The sequence below is a fragment of the Monodon monoceros genome, unplaced genomic scaffold, assembly GCF_005190385.1.
Source record: "Monodon monoceros isolate NGI ecotype Baffin Bay Population unplaced genomic scaffold, NGI_Narwhal_1 Super_Scaffold_15, whole genome shotgun sequence".
NCBI lineage: Eukaryota > Metazoa > Chordata > Mammalia > Artiodactyla > Monodontidae > Monodon > Monodon monoceros.
The window spans coordinates 16,493,195-16,515,460 of record NW_021703771.1 but is presented as its reverse complement, the minus strand read 5'-3'; positions in this window follow the sequence as shown (position 1 = coordinate 16,515,460).

Here is a 22,266-nt window from a genome sequence, read left to right as displayed (position 1 = left end):
TTTTATACATCTTGAAGAAGATTACAGGCAATTTCATGAAAAAGAAACTATGGGATATTGAAAATTTTAAGAAAAATACTAGCAATGCAGTATTTGGAAAAATTTAGCTCAGGCTAATTATTCTGCTTGTATTAGTTGCAATAATCAGATATTCAATATAAAGTTTTGAAAACTTTGCTTTATACATACATGTCATTTTTATTTTCAAAAAGAATTTTAATTTTGAAAGTAGCTTCTAAGTAGAACTATTTACAAATCCACCAATATAATTAAAAAACAATTTATAGTCAGTAAATAAATGTTTTCCAAAACAATATATAATTTCAATTTTTAGGACCCTCTTTCAGTATCAAAAACGTCCGGTGTTGATGACAAGTTATCTGCTCATCTGATGAATGAATGAAAGTTGCCTAATGAGAGGAAGGAATTCTAAGTGATTATAGGAGACTAATGGGGAGTGAAGAAATTTTAAAAAGCTTCCATGAGAAATGTGAAAGTAATATCATACCATATATACACAGAGCAGTTCTGTTTAATTCATTTATATTTTCACCAATGATTCAGAGAAGTACTGAACTTTTGAGACAGAAGGAAATTTAGAATTCATCTACTTTAATGTTCAGTTTAATGTAATATCTTTAAATCTTACTTAAAAGCCTTAATTATATTTTTAAATAATTTAGGGGGCATGTGAAAAAGTAATTTGTTGGACATATTTCATATAAAAGTATATTCCATTCATACTGCTGCTGCTCAATTGGAAGAATCAGCTGTATTCTCTCCTGGGGGCGACTTTCCTCCTTTTAGCTGTATAGGTTTATTTGAATCTTTTAATTAAAAAGCTGCTTTAATTTGGGCCGTATTCTACACCTGCAGTAATATCAGCTACATGACATCGTCTTCCTTTTCATAATTGCATTACATTTTAACACCACTTTTGGTTGCTGAGTAATTTAGTCATGAAAATTAGCAGGATGGGGATATAGCGAGGTGATTAAAAGCTGAGCTTCTGGGGTCAGTTTGAACCAAGTTTGAGCTCTAGTTATATCTTTTCCAAGTCATATGACTTGGAGTTATTTGATCCCTGTAAGCCTCAACTGCCTTACCAGTAAAATGGGGATAATAGTGACACTACTTTACTCATTGGATTGTGAGGATTAAATGAGAGAGTCCATGTTAAAAAGCTTAGCGCAGTGCCGGGCACCTGGTTGACATTCAGTAAACACTGATGATGGTGATGATGAATATAATGACAATATGGACATAATACAAAAACCAGAATAAAATAGTAGTGACAAATTCAGTGTAGTCTTAATTAAAAAACAGGCCGTGAGTATCAGAACCTAATTATAACTTTAAACTAGGTATTAAATTATGCATAGCTTCACATTTCATGGGATTATTTCAGAAGGGGTGCCTGATGACATCTACCATTAGTTCATTTTTCTCACCTGAGAGGCTCTAGTATGTGGGAAAAGGGAATGAATGATTTGAGTGGGAGAGGATGGTATTTATAAGGATGTGCAGAATAAGTACATCCTTCGCTTGCTGTGATTTTTGCAGCCTGGTAATTTTTGCAAGCGGTTTGCAAAGCTGGGATAACTCATCTGAACCATAGCCTTATTAGTAAAGTCAATATTTTTATCCTTGTTTTACACATAGAGGAACTGAGCCAACACATGGTAAATGTCTTTGTCAAGGTTACATAGAAAGTCGGGCAGAACTACACATGTATTTCTGGGTCCTCATTCCAAAGCCATAGGCTGTCTAATTCTGGCAATATACAAAACAAGTGAAAACACATTCTATGTGGTAGTTATTTCTAAAATAGAATAATGCAAATATCATTTTCAGAATCTCCAAATCAAGGTCACACCTGTGTAATCACATATTTCTAACATCATTATTTATGCTGACGGTAGTTGAAGTGTGCAAGAAAACGTATTTGCAGAAAGAAAGTACGAATTATATTGATAAAGCATCCTTTGGAAGGGAACCGGTGCTAGAGGGAGAAATACTATAGAAGGAGTTGACTTAATATATTGAATAAATTTATACCTGATACATTTTTAATAGTGAACTGAAATTCATGAAATAAAAAAGAAAAAGTACTGGTGGGATTTCCCACTGACATATCGGCAGTTCCGCATTTCCTTTCCTTTCTGTAGCCCCAGCTCATCTGGGTCTCTATGGCTAGGTAAAGGAGAGAGTCAGCCAGCCAGAGTGAATTCATCACAAAATAGCCTAATTCTTGGCCAGCAGAAAAGAACTATTTATTTCTTCTGTAAAGCAGGGTGTGGGTAGGCACCTTAATTAGAAGCACATTTAGATGCAGGGAATAACTATATTTCCTTTCTCTATTTTAGTCTTGAGTCTTTGGCTGAACTGCGTGATCAGGCAGCTCCTGGAAACCATTTGAAATTGGCATAGATGGATCTTCCTTCACTAAATTTAGCAGGAGAGTCAAAATTTTAGTAGTCTGTCTCACCCACTCTAAGTTAATTTACCAGTTAGCATTTGTGGCTGCTAACTGGCTGTTGTTTGTGTGGAAATGTACAGTTTTGCTTTCCAGGAGAAAAGAGGTGGGGGTGGGGTATAGTCAGCCCTGAAACTGTTCCTATTCCAGGATTAGACATTATTTTCCTCTTCCAGGGGAGAGATAAGCCAGACGTGTCCAGACATGCCTTCTATAAAAGGCTGGCTCAGAAAAGCCCGCTCTAGAACAAATTCACTTTCACTATTGCTATTTCAGGTAAATTGCATCCCTAAATACTTTACATAAAAATTTTCCATTTGCTAAATTTGGTTGAAAAAATAGTATATTTCATTTAGATGGTGGGTAAAAAATAATCAACCTTGTGACATCTGATACATTAAAAATACTCTCATGTGGATTTAGAGTCTCACAACTAAAGAAAGAAAAACCTATCATGCTCTGGGGCTAATTTCAAATACTGCTTTTGTGCCAAACGATAGACATATCAATAAGCCAGGTTCTATCACCACCTACAATAGGCATTGGACATTTACTCGGTCATTAAGTCTACTATGGCTGTTACTGTCACGTTGGAGTCCATTCAGTGCACTGATCTTTTTTTCCCATTAAACAGATGATTTAATGAAATGAGAACCACCTGAATCCCAGGTCCATTACAAGACCTCTGCATGGTCTGGGTCCCACCTCCCCATCAGCGTTCACCTTCCAAAGCTGTGTTTGCGGCACCCTCTGTGGCAGCCAACCAGTTGATCTAGTCACACCTGCCTTTGCATGAGCCTGGAAGGGAACATTTTTTCCTTCCTCTGAGAAAATTCCTTTGGCCATGTTTCTGGGTTGTACCGTCAGAGCCCCTGTTTCCACCCTGGCTCCTTTTTATCTATGTCATTATATCTCTTTGGTAGAAGTGATTCATGAATTTCCTCCCTGCCCCACTCTTGACTATAATCTCTTTAAGAGCAGAAAATATCATTGTATCCCCACCACTTAGTTCAGTGTCTAGCAGCTACAAAGAGGAAACTCAATAAGGATTTGTTGAGTAAATGACTGAATAAATAAATGTTAGGAGAACTTCCTCCAAATCAAGTCAATAGAATGCAGAAGAGCCACCTGTGTCTGGGGCAAGGATTAGTGGCCTCACTGAGATAACAGGAAACAGAAGAAGCTAAAACCTTGAAGACAGACTTTTCCAACCTTGCAATTTTTCTGGAAGGTTCACTCTGTTACTGAGTGCCCCGGTGCCCTGGAACAGGTTTACATCATTAGTGTCAGGTTTTGAAGACCCTGATCTATAAAAGAACTGTTTCCACAGGAACTTCTCAGGTAATGGAAGTGATTTTTTTTTTTTCCAGGAGTGCTTGATAAGTCTATAACTCTGAGTTAAAACTGAAAGGAGCCCCAAGAGAGAAGCACAGCCAAATGGAAATAACTGAAGCATCAGTGAGTGCATATATGAGATTTGAATTCCAGGGTCACAGCTTCAAGGGATGCCTGTTCTGATAGACAGAGGGCCAACCGGGTAGGCTTCCTGCTCCTTCGCTTTACTCCACCTGTGTGATGACTGGGGTCTGGTAGGAGCAGACATCTTTGGTCCCAAATCTCTGCCATCCAGGGCAGCAGCAGTAATGCTTGGGTCACGTGCAGAGGACAGGTGAAGGTATTCAGCAGGAAGGAGACCTCTCTGGCAAAACATATGTAGTTCTCTTTGGAAGCTGCATTTTTCAAGGTGTAATCCTAGGAGTTCTGGCTGTGTGCTTTTTAAAAATTCAGATTCATGCCTGCCCAGCCCCAACTAAATCAGAATTTTCCATTGTTTGAGGGAGTGGGGGTGACTGGGGAATTGTGTCGGTTTGCTCAGGCTGCAAAATACTACAGACTGTGTGGCTTAAACAACAGAAATGTATATTCTCAGAGTTCTGGAGTCTGGAAATCCGAGATGAAGGTGACGGCAGGATTGGTTTCTCTTGAGGCCTCTCTCCTCGACTGGCCGACGGCCGCCCTCTTGCTAACTTTCCATAGGGTCGTCCCTCCGTACTCCCGAGCCCCTTGTGTCTCTCCATGTGTCCTAATATTCTCTTGTAAGAACACCGGTCTGACTGGAATAGGGCCCACCCTATGAGGCCTTATTTTAACTTAATCACCTCTTTAAAAACCCTAACTCCAAATACAGTCACATTCTGAGGTATTGGTGGTTATGGCTTCAGCATATGAATCTTGTTGGGGACACAATTCAGTCCATACAAAACTATTCATTAAAAGACACGTCAGATGATCCAGAAGCACACATTTGAAAAGCAGTGGTTGTTCTTCACTCCTTCCCTTATAAAAAACTGTAGGGCTGTAGCTAGTCCTTGGAAAAACCAAGAACCTTCTGCCTCTTGCTGCTCTAAACTCATTAGGCACATCTGTGAGTGTCATGACCATCAAGGTCAAGGAATGCTATGCACTTTTTAACCTAATGTGATGACCCTTTCCTTCTAAACTTAACTCATTAAGTTTAGAAGGAAAGAGTCCTCATTAGGAACTCTCAGAACATTAAAACAATTTACCTCTTAGGCAAAGGAGTATTTACAAACATAATTTTTATTTTACCAGGCTCAACAGACATTGTTTTTATGAATTAACAACCTCTAATGCAAACATCAACCTCCATCCATTCATTAACCCATGTCTTTTGAGCTGTCATGTGCAAAGAGCTTGAATAACTTGTCATCAGGACAGCCTGGCAACCAGTTAGCCCAGCAGCCATGACACACAGGACTCGGCGTGCCTGTCACACTTTGCAGTTACGGGAGATTTGTCTATGCCTGTCTAATGTCAAGTACCAAATTATATCATATCATGTCTTCTTTGCTAGATGGCAAGTTTCTTGAGAGCAGGGGCAAGCACTAGACCTTATACAGCTTTATTTCTCTAAAATAGTAGATAAACATTTTTATCTGGCATAAATAGTTTCTGAATGAATGAATAATGAATTTACTTGAGAAATATCTTTAGGTTTGAGATTTGTCTGAGGAGGTACAGGCAGACCTCATTTTATTGTGCTTCGCAGATACTGCTTTTTTTTTTTTTTCTTTTACAAATTGAAGGTTTGTGGCAACCTTGCATCAAGCAAGTCTGTTGGGGCCATTTCTCCAACAGCATTTGTTCACTTCATGTCTCTGTGTCACACTTTGGTAATTCTCACAATATCTCAAACTTTTTCATTATTGTTATATTCATTATGGTGATCTGTGATCAGTGATCTTTGATGTTACTACTACGGCTCACGGAAGGCTCAGATGATGGTTAACACTTTTTAGCAATAAAGTATTTTTAAATTAAGTTACATACATTTTTTAAGACATGATGCTATTGCACACTTAATAGACTATAGTGTAAACATAACTTTTCTATGCACTGGGAAACCAAAAAATTTGCACTCTATTGAGGTGGTCTGGAACTGAACCCACAAAATCTCTGAGGCCTGCCTGTACTTCCTTATCCCTCATCTTTACTAACCTCATGAAATTACACATATTCACTATTTTACATCTCTTCCTATGGAGGTGAAAGAAGAAAACCTCAGTATTTCTCTGTACAACCTCAAGGACAACAATGCAAAAAATATATGAATAAAATTCAAATGTATTGCTTTAATAGAAAAATTTAATAGTAAACCAGTAAGTGATGAACAAAGGAATAACCCTGTTATGGAAAACACATTATGCTAGTCTTAGTCATTTACTTTGTTGCTATGGGCTGGACAGACGTAAAGTGTCCCTGGAAGGAAATGAATCAGGTCTTTGAGGGAGAAGGTGCAGAACTCACGCCCTGTTCCCCGAGCCTCCGCTCACCACACACACACACAGCAGCAGCAGATTTGTGTCTAAAGAGAGGGCTCCTGGAAAAGCCTCGTTTTTCTTCAAAGAAAGCTTCTGTAACAAGTACTACGGCTAAGACCTGTTTACTGCGAGTTTCCAGGGCATGAGCGTGATCTTTCCCTGTGCCGCCACAAAGAAGCAAGTCTTCATTTGGGACTTGGACTTTTTCTTTCTTTGTGCGAGCTTGTCATTTTATTCATTAGAACAGCATGGAAGCAATAGTTGGGCATTTTGTTTGCATGAAGGAGAATCTTCAAAGAGTTCTAGTTTAAAAACCATTTCATTATCCTCTTAAAACAATGCCTTTTGTTGAAACATTTCTAGCTTAAGACTGAAATGTGAGGTATTTCCTGGAGAGAGAAAAATATTACAGAGAGCAAGCAGACAACGTGGTGGCAATAACTCAAAAGAACAGAGTTATAAAAAGATGGTCTTGATAGTGTGATATGTCACTAATTGGGACTCCCTTGATGAAAAATTCTGATAATTCTGATAGAGTTGAACCTGAAAGTAACTTATCTGCTTCTGTAGGAAAACAAAGCATGTCTTTATTAAGTAAAGAGGTAGCATCAAGTGTAACGATTCAGAAAGAACACATAAAAACCTATTTCATGAATGCACCATTTTCAAGTACCTTAGCACTACTAACCTACATAATACAGTGTAATGTTTCCTTCTTATATCCTTTCCCGTCCTCATTATCAGTGGTGAGTTGTGAAGGTTTTTCAGAAAAATAGTGCATTAGATCACACCTTGAGGCGTGAGGGATACTGGCAAGAATGAGGACTGTTTTGTCTTTAAATGCTCACTGTGGAGAATGAAGAACCCATCCTTGCTCTCCCAGGATGGATCCAGGAATAGATTCCCAAGGCTTTGATGGCCATGAGCAGTAGCTGGAAAAAGCTGAGATTCTATGGGAAAACTGAGGGGAAAATAGATTTTTGGGTGCCAATCCCTGAATAACACTGAACACAGGGACCCAAAGAAGATAGTTAAGGGACATTGTGACTGTCTTTTAGATTTGGAATGTTTGAAATTGGTTGCTTATGAAGTCATGTTCTTTCTGAACGTGGACTTATCCGTATGCCTTTGCAGGGAAGTCAGCCATTTTGGCAGAGTTGCATTTATCTCATTGTTCACGGCGTCCTGTACCACAGAATCCTCTTTAAGTGCTCACAAACAATAAAAATGCATTTCTTTAAACATATTTTAGAAATCAGACTTGTAATTATTCTTTGCTGGCCTTCCTTCTGGTTAGCCCATCTCTGACCTCCTACTGTCCTGCTATGTCCAAACAGTTGGGTTCTTTAATTTTCCACATCTGCTTAGGTGCTCTGGCTCGGCTGTTAGATTGGGGTTAAGTTACTGCACAGTAGTGGGACCTTATGTTACATTCCTCTTGTAATCTCCAAAGAGCAGAATGTAACACAGGAACATATAAGTATTTGATAAAAATGTATTGCTTGTTTGGAATTTTAATAATCTGACTGCATAAACAAGGTTCTTCTGATTTCATCTCAGCCTTTTCTCAGCTCTTCATAAATCTCTTAAAAGTTTTAAGAAAAAGACGTATTTGTTACCAATTTCTTAAAAAACACAAAAACAAAAAAAACCCCACAGACCTTCCCTTTTCTGCCAGAAGCAGAAGTGTTACGAACACTAACTTACTGCATCCTCCCACCGCCATTACTCAGTGGATCGGTGACTGTAAGTTAGTCATGGCTGAGCGCTAGGGCTGTTCAGTTGATTAAATATGTGACCTATTTTGTGTCAGAAACAACTACTCAACAGAGTTTCATCCACTGTGTCTCCCCGCTGCAGATCAGCCAGCCGCTCACAACCACCATCTGAAAACCTTTCTAATAATTACCACATGTGGATATTTTCCATTCGTTACCTGCAGTACAGCATTCGGAAATGGTAGCTCACGTTTTTTGTTTTTTGTTTTTTTTTGCGGTACTCGGGCCTCTCACTGTTGTGGAGCACAGGCTCCGGACGCGCAGGCTCAGCGGCCATGGCTCACGGGACCAGCCGCTCCGCGGCACGTGGGATCCTCCCGGACCGGGGCACGAACCCGTGTCCCCTGCATCGGCAGGCGGACTCCCAACCACTGCGCCACCAGGGAAGCCCTGTAGCTCACATTTTAGAGAAGAAACAGAAAGTTGTTTTTCCCTTCTCTTCTCCATACATGGTGTTCCCAACGGGTTAGTCCACCACTGATCATCAGGCGTCCTAATGGGAAAGCACAGCAGCGCTTCTCAGTTACATTCTTTCATCGTCGGCCCCATGTCTGATGAATGTTCTTGAATATGTACACCATTGCTCTCAAGAGGAATATAATGTGCCTGCCTAAAAACAACCACCATTTTCCCATGCTGCGCTCATTCATTGTCAGTAAATATTTTACATTAGAAAAGATTTTTTGCTCTTGCGGTGATTGTGTGAGGAAAGATTTGGCAAACACTGCAGATTGATTATTGTCAAGAAAAAACTATAAAAATTAACTTAGTTTTTTTCTTATCTAATTATTGTCTAGCTAGAAATTGAATTGAAAAAAAAACAGTAAGATTACTGGGCTGTTTATTGCTAAGTTGGACCTTTGATAATGCCAATATTCTTAGGATTTTTTGCTTTAGACAAATTTCTTGATAGATTATGTCATGGAATCACAGAATCTTAGAAATAACCTTATAACCCTCTAATCCAATCCCTTCAATTTTAGCTTGAGAAAGATTTTCCCAAAGGGGAAGGTGGGGGAGGAATAAATTAGGAGTTTGGGGTTAACATATACACTACTATGTATAAAATAGATAACCAACAAGAACCTACTGTATAGCACAGGGAACTATAATTCAATATTTTGTAACAACTCTATAAGGGAAAAGAATCTGAAAAAAGGGCTTCCCTGGTGGCGCAGTGGTTGAGAGTCCGCCTGCCGATGCAGGGGACGCGGGTTCGTGCCCCGGTCCGGGAAGATCCCACATGCCGCGGAGCGGCTGGTCCCGTGAGCCATGGCCGCTGAGCCTGTGCATCCGGAGCCTGTGCTCCACAACAGTGAGAGGCCCGAGTACCGCAAAAAAAAAAAAGATATACATATGCATAACAGTCACTTTGCTGTACACCGGAAACTAACACAACATTGTAAATCAACTATACTTCAATAAAACTTTTTTTAATTTTACAAAAAGCTTTAACAAAAGAATAATCTTAATAACATATTATACTTCCTTTACTTTTTAAAATTAAAAAATTAAATAAGCTTGTAATTTTAGAATATAGATTTATAAAAATTTGCAAAGATAGTACGGAGAGTTCCTGTATATCCAAACACAGTTTCCCCTATTATTAACATCTTAAATTAGTATGGTACGTCTAGCACAATTAATGAGCCAATATTGATATATTATTATTCACTGAAGTCAAAACTTTATTCAGATGTCCTTAGTTTTTATCTCATGACTGTCCTTTTCCTGTACCAAGATACCATGCAGCGTACCACGTTACATTTAGTTGTCAGGTCTCCTTGGGCTCTTTTTTTAACTGTGTCAGTGTTTCAGACTTTCCTTGTTTTTGATGACCTTAATGGTTTTTGAGGAGTACTGGTCAAGCATTTTGTAGAATTACCCTTGAATGGGATTTGTCTGATGTTTTCCCTCTGATTAGGCTGGGGTTATGAACCTTGAGGAAGGCACAGAGGTGAACTGCCATTTTCATCAAACCGTATGAAGAATATATACTATCAACATGACTAGACACACTTGGTATTGACCTTGACTACCTGGCTCAGGTAGTATTTGTTAAGGTTTCTCCACTACAGCTACTCATTTTTTCCCTTTCCATACTGCTGTCTTTGTAAGGAAGTGACTACAAAGAGGGAATTGGGAGCTAGGCTGCCCTTCTTTGAGGATGGAGTATCTACATGGATTATTTGGAATTCTTCTGCATGGGAGATTTGTCTCTTCTCCCCCATTTGTTGATTAAATCAGTCACGTATTTATAATCATATGGACCCATGAACATTTATTTCATGCTTTGAGATATAATCCAATCATTTCTTTATTTTGTTGGTTAAATTATTTCAGCTTGGACCATTGGAAGCTCTTTCAGTTGACTCCTGTCTTTTTGATATAATCCCATCATTGTGGGTTTGGTCTTTTGGTTTTTGAGGGTTTTTGGTTGTTGTTTTGTTTTTGTTTGTTTTAGCATTTTCTAACTTTCTGGCACTACAAGATGCTCCAGGCTCACTTGGCATGTTTCCTGCCCTTGACCTAGAATCAGCCATTATCTCCATCTTGATTTCTTTTATTGGAGAATGGTATTAGAAACCAAGATCTGGGCGCCAGTTTTGCCTGTTGCTACTGGAGTATTGTTGCTTCTAGGCACTCTCAGCTGGCAGAGAAAGGAAATATATGTGTGTATACTAATTCATATATACACCCATATCTATAGATATTCCTGTATGTCACCAACTGCATCTTAACTGTGTAAGCTAAACATAAGTTCATATGTCTCCAACTATAGTCCATTACCTCATGGATCCTTCTAGACTCCTCCCCTTGCTTGCCTATATCCTCTCACTCCAACAGTGGCTTCCACCATCTGCTATCCACTTTGCTATCCAAATCCTTGTATACTGATTTTAGAATTATTTACCTGTATTCCTGAGGGAAACAACTTTATCAACTGTAGAGTAGTACTTGGGTGCAATTCTTTCTGCCTTTAGTCTTATAGACTTCCCTTATTTCCAAAGTAAGTGACTCTTTTCCCTTCAGTGAAGTTATTTCATATATTTGTAATATAGTTAGAGTCTTTTATCACAGTCTGCATTCCATCCTGTGATCCTCTGACCTCTTAAATGATTTTAATTTGCATATAATAAGGTTCGCTCTTTGTAATAACTTCTATGAGTTTTCACAAATACATTGTGCCATGTATCCGCCATTACAGCATCATACAGAATAGTTTCATTGCCCCAGAATTCTCCTGTGCTTCACCTATTCAGTCCTCCCCCAGCCTATCCCTTCCTGGACCCCTGAAGGCCAGTGATCTGTTTACCATCCCTATAGTTTAGTCTTTTCCAGAATGTCATATAAATGGAATGATAGAGACTGGCCTTTTCAGATTGGCTTCTTTCACTTCACAGTATACATTCAGTATTCATCCATGTCTTCGTGTGGTTTGATAGCTCATTCCTTTTTATTGCTGAATGGTATTCCACTGTGTTGATATAGCACAGTTTACCTATTCACTTATTAAAGAATGTCTTGGTTGCTTCCAGTTTGGCAGGATTGTAAATAAGGCTGCTATAAAAATTCTTGTGTAGTCCACTGTGTGTTGGAGGGAAATTGGAGGGGGGGATGCTCTTCTCCATTCAGTCTTTCAAGGACCCAGGTTGATAAAGTATCTCGCATCTTCAGTGTGGAACTCTGAAGTTTTTCCTAGCTGTTGACATCCAAGTGGCAATGGAGAAGGAGAAAGGAAGTAGAAAATTGTGCCATAGATTTAATGGGCAAGGCCTGTATATAGTGTATATATACATCAATTTCTGGCCATATTCCTTTGGTCAGAACTCAGTTGAATGACCCTGTTGATTGAGGGAAGCTGGACTGTGTGCCCAGGAAGAGAAGGAAATGAGTTTGGCGAACACATAGCATTGTCTTTGCCTTAATATTCCCATTTGGTCACCATATATGGTTACTCTTCGCATGGATCACACTTACACCCTCCCCAAAGTACACAGTCCAGAGTCCCATCCAGCCACTGCCTCCCCTCAGAGTCTAGGACCTCAGGCTGGTGTGGCGGTCTGGACGTGGCACTTCATGGTGACTTCGACTCTAAAAGCAGCATATGGTGATGGATGGGGCAGGGGGAGGGTAGCCACAAGAAACACTCATTCTGAAAAGGGTAGAATGTAAGACACAGCAGCCACCGATGCAGAGCAATGTGGGCATCCCATGGGGCTGGCACTGTGAAGTTTTTCTACCCTGGCAGTAGAAGAGGTCTCTCATTATCCCCCGATTAAACTTTATTTTGATCTTTGGTAGGAACTCCATGGCGCCTGGTTCCGTTCCCTAAGGGATTCTCCCTTTTTCTTCCTCTTCCTTACCCACATCTGAAAGGGGCATTTGGTACCCCCTATAGATGTTATAGAGCTCCCTGCATTTAGGCGATTAAAGTTTCAAGGATTGTTTTAAGTCACAAAAAGTCAGAGACTTTCAATATCCATGCTCATGGTTTCTTTGGTAATAAAATTCCCTTAAGTACTATGGGCTCCTAATCCATTATCTTTCAGTCATTCCATATACCCGTTAGCTCATGACAAATTATTTAGAAGGTATGATTCTCAAATTTATGTTATTTCTTGGCTTCCCCTCTATCTTTCCTCTCAATCCTATCTCTCACACCTAAATGGTGGATTTTTTTTTTTTTTTTTTTTGGCCACGCCATGCGGCATATGGGATCTTAGTTCCCTGACCAGGGATCGAACCCATGTCCCCTGCATTGGGAGCACGGAGTCTTAATCACCGGACCACCAGGGAGGTCCCAGTGGTGGATCTTTTGAAGCTACTAATCTTGAGAGGGAAGGCCACATTCTTAATTTGATTTTATTGTGAGACTGAATTTTAATTGTCTCTTTGGCTCAAAGGCTCTTTTAATCTTAAATCCTCAAATCTTAAGTTGGGTTGTATAGAAGCAGGTGATTTTTTCACTATTGGCCAAATTTCTAGAAACTGTCCAATTCTCTCCTATATACATCTTTTTCTTTTCTGCCATGCCAAACTCAGCCAAGGTCACCAGCACGCACTAATCCATTCATCGTTTCCAACCAATTTTTCCAGAAAGGCCACTTCAGTGGGCACATGGTCTGTCTTCCATGTTACTAAAATTTCCCCAAGTGTTTTGCCACAGTATAACATCGATTTCCATCTCCTCTGGCATCTGCTATTAGTTTCCTTGCTAATGCCATATATTTTAGGGTTGTGTTACAGCAGCACCTTGCATCAAGGTATTGATTTCCATACTAGGCAGGATAATTGACATCTCTGATGGTTCTCAGTAAGAATTCCAACACAAAAATCTCAGTGACTCAATGCACTGAAGGTATGTAATTGTTCTCATCACATTCCAATATGGGTCTTCAGGGAGACCTAGTCCACACAGCCATTAAGAGAACCAGATTAAAAAAATAATAATAATAATAATAATAAAAAAGAACCAGATTGACAGTTGCATCTCCGTCTTCAACACGTGGCTTACAAGGTCATTTTAAGTATCAGTATCTGGCAAACAGAGGGGAGGAGAGACTCTATTGCTTCTGCGTTAATTCCTCTGGCCAGAAGTCACGTGATCTTTTTTGGGTTGTTTTTGTTTTTTTTTAATTTTATTGGGTGCTTTTGTTTTATCTTTGTTGCGGTAATTTTCTTTTTAATTTTTTGAGGAACCTCAGTACTGTTTTCCATAGTGCCTACGCCAGTTTACATTCCCACCAGTAGTGCAGGGGGTTCTTTTTCTCCACATCCTCTCTAACATTTGTTATTTTATTTTATTGTTTTTAACATCTTTATTGGAGTATAATTGCTTTACATCGTTGTGTTAGTTTCCGCTGTATAACAAAGTGAATCAGCTATACGTATACTTATATCCCCATATCCCCTCCCTCTTGCGTCTCCCTCCCACCCTCCCTATCCCATCCCTCTAGGTGGTCACAAAGCACGGAGCTGATCTCCCTGTGCTATGCGGCTGCTTCCCACTAGCTATCTAGTTTACATTTGGTAGTGTATCTATGTCGATGCCACTCTCTCACTTCGTCCCAGCTTACCCTTCCCACTCCCCATGTTCTTAGGTCCATTCTCTACATCTGCATCTTTATTCCTGTCCTGCCCCTAGGTTCTTCAGAACCATTTTTTTTTAAGATTACGTAAATATGCGTTAGCATATGGTATTTGTTTTTCTCTTTCTGACTGACTTCACTCTGTATGACAGACTCTAGGTCCATCCACCTCACTACAAATAACTCAGTTTCGTTTCTTTTTATGGTGGAGTAATATTCCATTGTATATATGTGCCACATCTTCTTTATCCATTGATCTGTCAGTGTACACTTAGGTTGCTTCCATGTCCTGGCTTTTTTAAATAGTGCTGCAATGAACATTGTGGTACATGACTCTTTTTGAGTTACGGTTTTCTCCAGGTATATGCCCAGTAGGGGGATTGCTGGATCATATGGTAGTTCCATTTTTAGTTTTTTAGGGAACCTCCATACTGTTCTCCATAGTGGCTGTATCAATTTCCATTCCCACCAGTAGTGTAGGAGGGTTCCCGTTTCTTCACATGCTCTCCAGCATTTATTGTTTGTAGATTTTTTGATGACGGCCATTCTGACCAATGTAAGGTGATACCTCAGTTTTGATTTGCATTTCTCTAATGATTAGCGATGTTGAGCATCCTTTCATGTGTTTGTTGGCAGTCTGTATATCTTCTTTGGAGAAATGTCTCTTTAGGTCTTCTGCCCATTTCTGGATTCGGTTGTTTGTTTTTTTGATATTGAGCTGCATGAGCTTGCATATGTTGGAGATTAATCCTTTGTCAGTTGCTTCATTGGCAAATATTTTATCCCATTCTGAGGGTTGTATTTTCATCTTGTTTATGGTTTCCTTTGCTGTGCAAAAGGGTTTAACTTCCATTAGGTCCCATTTGTTTATTTTGTTTTTATTTCCACTTCTCTAGTAGGTGGGTCAAAAAGGATCTTGCTATGATTTATGTCATAGAATTTTCTGCCTATGTCTTCCTCTAAGAGTTTTATAGTGTCTGACCTTACATTTAGGTCTTTAATCCATTTTGAGTTTATTTTTGTATGGTGTTAGGGAGTGTTCTAATTTCATTCTTTTGCATTTAGTTTTCCCAGCACCACTTATTGAAGGGGCTGTCTTTTCTCCATTGTATACTCCTGTCTCCTTTATCAAAGATAAGGTGACCATATGTGGGTGGGTTTATCTTGGGGCTTGCTATTCTGTTCCATTCATCTATCTATCTGTTTTTGTGCCAGTACCATACTGTCTTGATTACTGTAGCTTTATAGTATAGTATGAACTCAGGGAGATTGATTCCTCCAGCACCATTTTTCCTTCTCCAGATTGCTTTGGCTATTTGGGGTCTTTTGTGTTTCCATACAAATTGTGGAATTTTTTGTTCTAGTTCTGTGAAAACTGCCATTGGTAGTTTGATAGGGATTGCATTAAATCTGTAGATTGCTTTGGGTAATATAGTCATTTTCACAATGTTGATTCTTCCAATCCAAGAACATGGTATAACTCTCCAACTGTTTGTATCATCTTTAATTTCTTTCATCAGTGTCTTATAGTTTTCTGCATACAGTTCTCTTGTCTCCTTAGGTAGGTTTATTCCTAGGTATTTTGTTCTTTTTGTTGCAATGGTAAATGGGAGTGTTTCCTTAATTTCTCTTTCAGATTTTTCATCATTAGTGTACAGGAATGCAAGAGATTTCTGTGCATTAATTTTGTATCCTGCTACTTCACTAAATTCATTGATTAGCTCTAGTAGTTTTCTGGTAGCATCTGTAGGATTCTCTATGTATAGTATCATGTCATCTGCAAACATGACAGTTTTACTTCTTCTTTTCCAATGTGTATTCCTTTTACTTCTTTTTCTTCTCTGATTGCTGTGGCTAAAACTTCCAAAACTATGTTGAATAACAGTGGTGAGAGTGGGCAACCTTGTCATGTTCCTGATCTTAGTGGAAATGCTTCTAGTGTTTCACCATTGAGAACGATGTTGGCTGTGGGTTTTGTAATATATGGACTTTATTATGTTGAGGTAGGTTCCCTCTATGCCTACGTTCTGGAGAGTTTTTATCATAGATGGGTGTTGAATTTTGTCGAAAACTTTTCCTGCATCTGTTGAGGTTACCGTATGGTTTTTCTCCTTCAGTTTGTTAATATGCTGTATTACATTGATTGATTTGCATATATTGAAGAATCCTTGCATTCCTGGGATAGATCCTTTTAATGTGCTGTTGGATTCTGTTTGCTAGTGTTTTGTTGAGGATTTTTGCATCTGTGTTCATCAGTGATATTGGCCTGTAGTTTTCTTTTTTTGTGACATCTTTGTCTGGTTTTGGTATCAGGGTGATGGTGGCCTCATAGAATGAGTTTGGGAGTGTTCCTCCCTCTGCTGTATTTTGGAAGAGTTTGAGAAGGATGGGTGTTAGCTCTTCTGTAAATGTTTGATAGAATTCACCTGTGAAGCCATCTGGTCCTGGGTTTTGTTTGTTGGAAGATGTTTAATCACAGTCTCAATTTCAGTGCTTGTGATTGGTCTGTTTATATTTTCTATTTCTTCCCGGTTCAGTCTTGGCAGGTTGTGCTTTTCTAAGAATTTGTCCGTTTCTTCCAGGTTGTTCATTTTATTGGCATAGAGTTGCTTGTGGTGATCTCTCGTGATCCTTTGTATTTCTGCAGTATCAGTTGTTACCTCTCCTTTTTCATTTCTAATTCTGTTGATTTGAGTCTTCTCCCATTTTTTCTTGATGAGTCTGGCTAATGGTTTATCAATTTTGTTTATCTTCTCAAAGAACCAGCTTTTAGTTTTATTGATCTTTGCTATCATTTCCTTCGTTTCTTTTTCATTTATTTCTGTTCTGATCTTTATGATTTGTTCGCTTCTGCTAACTTTGTGGGTTTTTTGTTCTTCTTTCTCTAATTGCTTTAGGTTGTTTATTTGAGATGTTTCTTGTTTCTTGAGGTAGGATTGTGTTGCTATAAACTTCCCTCTTAAAACTGCTTTTGCTGCATCCCATAGGTTTTGGGTCGTCGTGTTTTCACTGTCATTTGTTTCTAGGTAGTTTTTGATTTCCTCTGATTTCTTCAGTCATCTCTTGGTTATTTAGTAGTGTATTGTTTAGCCTCCATGTGTTTCTATCTTTTCCATTTATTTTTTCCTGTAATTGATATCTAGTCTCATAGCGTTGTGGTCACAAAAGATACTTGATACAACTTCAATTTGCTTAAATTTACTAAGGCTTGATTTGTGCCTCAAGATATGATCTATCCTGGAGAATGTTCCACGGCACTTGAGAAAAAGTGTATTCTGTTGTTTTTGGATGGAATGTCCTGTAAATATCAATTAAATCCATATTGTTTAATGTATCATTTAAAGCTTGTGTTTCCTTATTTATTTTCATTTTGGATGATCTGTCCATTGGTGAAAGTGGGGTGTTAAAGTCCCCTGCTATTATTGTGAATATCCCCTTTTATGGCTGTTAGCAGTTGCCTTATGTATTGAGGTGCTCCTATGTTGGGTGCATAAATAATTACACTTGTTATATCTTCTTCTTGGATTGATCCCTTGATCATTATGTAGTGTCCTTATTTGTCTCTTGTAATAGTCTTTATTTTAAAATCTATTTTGTCTGATATGAGAATTGCTACTCCAGCTTTCTTTTGATTTCCATTTGCATGGAGTATCTTTTCCATTCCCTCACTTTCAGTCTGTATGTGTCCCTAAGTGTGAAATGGGTCTCTTGTAGACAGCGTACATACAGGTCTTGTTTTTGTATCCATTCAGCCAGTCTATGGCTTGTGGTTGGACCGTTTATTCCATTTACATTTAAGGTAATTATCAATATGTGTGTTCCTATTACCATTTTCTTAATTGTTTTGCGTTTCTTATTGTAGGTCTTTTCCTTCTTTTGTGTTTCCTGCCTAGAGAAGTTCCTTTAGCATTTGTTGTAAAGCTGGTTTGGTGGTGCTGAATTCTCTTAGCTTTTGTTATTATGTAAAGGTTTTCATTTCTCTCTCAAATCTGAATGAGATCCTTGTTGGTTAGAGTCATCTTGGTTGTAGGTTTTTCCCTTTCATCACTTTAAATATGTCCTGCCACTCCCTTCTGGCTTGCAGAGTTTCTGCTGAAAGATCAGCTGTTAACCTTATGGCAATTCCCTTGTATGTTATTTGTTGCTTTTCCTTTGCTGCTTTCAATATTTTTTCTTTGTATTTAATTTTTGATAGTTTGATTAATATGTGTCTTGGCATGTTTCCCCTTGGATTTACCCTGTATGGGACTCTCTGTGCTTCTTGGACTTGGGTGGCTATTTCCTTTCCCATATTAGGGAAGTTTTCAGCTATAATCTCTTCAAATATTTTCTCAGTCCCTTTCTTTTTCTCTTCTTCTTCTGGGACACCTATAATTCGAATGTTGGTGCGTTCAATGTTGTCCAGAGGTCTCTTAGACTGTCCTCACTTCTTTTCATTCTTTTTTCTTTATTCTGCTCTGTGGTAGTTATTTCCACTATTTTATCTTCCAGGTCACTTATCCGTTCTTTTGCCTCAGTTATTCTGCTATTGATTCCTTCTAGAGAATTTTTAATTTCATTTATTGTGTTGTTCATTATTGTTTGTTTGCTCTTCAGTTCTAGATCCTTGTTAAACATTTCTTGTATTTTCTGCATTCTGTTTCCAAGATTTTGGATCACCTTTACTATCATTACTCTGAATTCTTTTTCAGGTAGACTGCCTATTTCCTCTTCGTTTGTTTGGTCTGGTGGGTTTTTACCTTGCCTCTTCATCTGCTGCGTATTTCACCATCTTCTCATTTTGCTTAACTTACTGTGCTTGGGGTCTCTTTTTTTCACAGGTTGCACGTTAGTACTTCCTGTTATTTTTGGTGTCTGTCCCCAATGGGTAAGGTTGGTTCAGTGGGTAGTGTAGGCTTCCTGGTGGAGAGGACTGGTGCCTGTGTTCTAGTGGATGAGGCTGGAACTTGTCTTTCTGGTGGGCAGGGCCACATCTGGTGGTGTGTTTTGGGGTGTCTGTGAAGTTAGTATGATTTTTAGGCAGCCTCTCTGCTAGTGGGTGGGTTGTGTTCCTGTCTTGCTAGTTGTTTGGCATGGGGTGTCCAGCACTGTAGCTTGCTGGTCATTGAGTGAAGCTGCGTCTTAGCGTTGAGATGGAGATCTCTGGGAGACCTCTTGCTGATTGATATTACATGGGGCCAGGAGGTCTCTTCTGGTCCAGTGTCCTGAACTCGGCTCTCCCACCTCAGAGGCTCAGGCCTGACAGCTGGCTGGAGCACCAAAACCCTGTCAGCCACATGGCTCAGAAGAAAAGGCAGAAAGAAGGAGAAAGAAAGAAAGAAAAATAAAATAAAGTTATTAAAATATATATTATTAAAATAAAAAATTTAAAAAGTAATTTAAAAAAGAAAAGAAGAGAGTAACCAAACCAATAAACAAATCCACCAACGATAACAAGCACTAAAAACTACACTAAGATAAACATAAAAATCAGAAACTAGTCTGTCACATACAGCAAACCCCAAGTCTACATTTGCTCCCGAAGTCCACTGCCTCACCTGTGGGATGATTCATTGTCTATTCATGTATTCCAGTTATAGGGTACATCAAGTTGGTTGTGGAGATTTAATCCACTGCTCCTGAGGCTGCTGGGAGAGATTTCCCTTTCTCTTTGTTCACACAGCTCCTGGGGTTCAGCTCTGGATTTGGCCCCGCCTCTGTGTGTAGGTTTCCCTCTGGCATCTGTGCTTTGCCCAGACAGGAGGGGTTAAAGGAGCAGCTGGTTAGGGGGCTCTGGCTCACTCAGGCCAGGGGCATGGAGGGATATGAAATGCAGGACGAGCCTGTGGTGGCACAGGGCAGTGTGACGTTGCAGCAGCCTGAGGTGCGCCGTGTGTTCTCCCAGGGAAGTTGTCTTTGGATCACCGGACCCTGGCAGTGGCGGGTTGCACAGGCTCCCTGGAGGGGAGGTGTGGATAGTGACCTGTGTTTGCTCACAGGCTTCTTGGTGGCTGCAGCAGCAGCATTAGCGTCTCATGCCCATCTCTTTTGTCTATGCTGATAGCCGCAGCTTGCCCCCATCTCTGGAGCTTGTTTAGGCGGTGCTCTGAATCTCTTCTCCTCGTGCACCCCGAAACAAGGGTCTCCTGCCTTTTAGACAGTTCCAGAGCTTTTCCCAGACTCCCTCCCATTTAGCTGTGGTGCACTAGCCCCCTTCAGGCTGTGTTCACGCAGCTGACCCCAGGCCTCTCCCTGGGATCTGAACTCCGAAGCCCGAGCCTCAGCTCCCAGCCCCCACCTGCCCCGGCGGGTGAGCAGACAAGCCTCTCGGGCTGGTGAGTGCTGGTTGGCGCCGATCCTCTGTGGGGGGATCTCCCCGCTTTGCCCTCCGCACCCCTGTGGCTGTGCTCTCCTCCGCGGCCCCGACACTTCCCCTCTCCGCCACGCGCAGTCTCCGCCCGCGAAGGGGCTTCCTAGTGTGTGGAAACCTTTCCTCCTCCACAACTCCCTCCCATTGGTGCAGGTCCCGTCCCTATTCTTTTGTCTCTGTTTATTCTTTTTTCTTTTGCCCTACCCAGGTACGTGGAGGGGTTTCCTGCCTTTGGGAGGTCTGAGGTCTTCTGCCAGCGTTCAGTAGGTGTTCTGTAGGAGCTGTTCCACCTGTAGATGTATTTCTGATGTATCTGTGGGGAGGAAGGTGATCTCCCCATCTTACTCCTCCACCATCTTGAAGATCCTCCATGTGATCTTAATTATAATTGCAAGTCAGGGTAAGAAATGGGATCTAGCTCTGAGTGTATATGTCCGAGAGAAAATAGAAATAGGCTTGATTAACATAGAGCATTGATTCTGCCACAATCTTGTTGAGTTTCTGTCAGTTCATTAATAAAATGGAGCCATTGATAACCTACCACCCAGGGTATTGTTTGTGAATGCTATAATTTATGTAAGCAACAACTGAGTTCCTTGTACATTTTCTCATATTTGAAAAATCCTACCTCCCCACCCCCCACCTTCTCTTTGTCTCTGTCTTCCTTCTTCCCAGCCCCACCTTTCTTTATAAAAGTAACTTCAGCCATGCCCTTCACATTAGTGAAGTCAGAACTTGCTTATTACTATACATCATATGATCACTGGCATTAGACAATAGCTGATTATAGTTCAAATATTCACATTTGTTTTTGCCACTCTCTTGGTGTCTGTCTCTCTTCCTTTAGCTACACTTAGTCCAAAAGTCTTGTTAATTTCCATCAAACTAACTAGGCTTTACATGCTTACTGCAGCCTTCTGATGTATGGACACCGGAGATGAAGATCTTTCTGGTGTTGTTCTTAGATTTTTGGGTTTTGTCCTCATCAAAAATCATTACAGTCCTTGAACACAAACTGTCTGTAATTGAATTCAAGACACTTACTAATTTATAACCCAAACACTGAAGGTAATGATCATATCCAGATCATCACTCCATATATGTCAGGCAGGTCCCAGCGATAGGCTGCAAGAAATTATTGTCTTTTCCCAGGATAGGTACCAATATGTCAACCTCCTAGAACTAATGCATCATGGTAATCAGTGGTTTTAAAAATAGTGAATGCTGCATAATGAAGACACAGAGACACTGGGAAGTCTCAGCAATGCTTCACCCTAATTGTCATGCAACTGAAAGCCTGGGATCCCCCAACAGCTGGAAGCTGCTGCCATGGAAACCTTAATGTTCCATCATCTGACAGATTAAAAATTGAGACTATTAATGGCCTCGACAGTAGTTTGCATGTTGCATTAGTAAACAATGCCATTATTCTAGGGTTCAGGGGAATTGGATTTTTGAATGATGCTTTTTTATTCTCTGTCAAAATAGTCCAAGCATAATTTGGATGGTATAACGAAAGAAAGAGAACAACTGACGCGAAATTATGACATTTCAGCAGATCAATTCTTCCTCTTTTCCGTGACCTTCTCCTGCTGGCTGTTTGTTTAACAGAGCACAGGTGGGGGTGGAAGGATGGGCAGGAAATGAGGGAAAAGCCAATTTCAGCCTCCTTTCTATTCCAGTATAGGTTCTTTATGAATCCCAGGCCCCTGTGTTTAGGAAGAAGCAT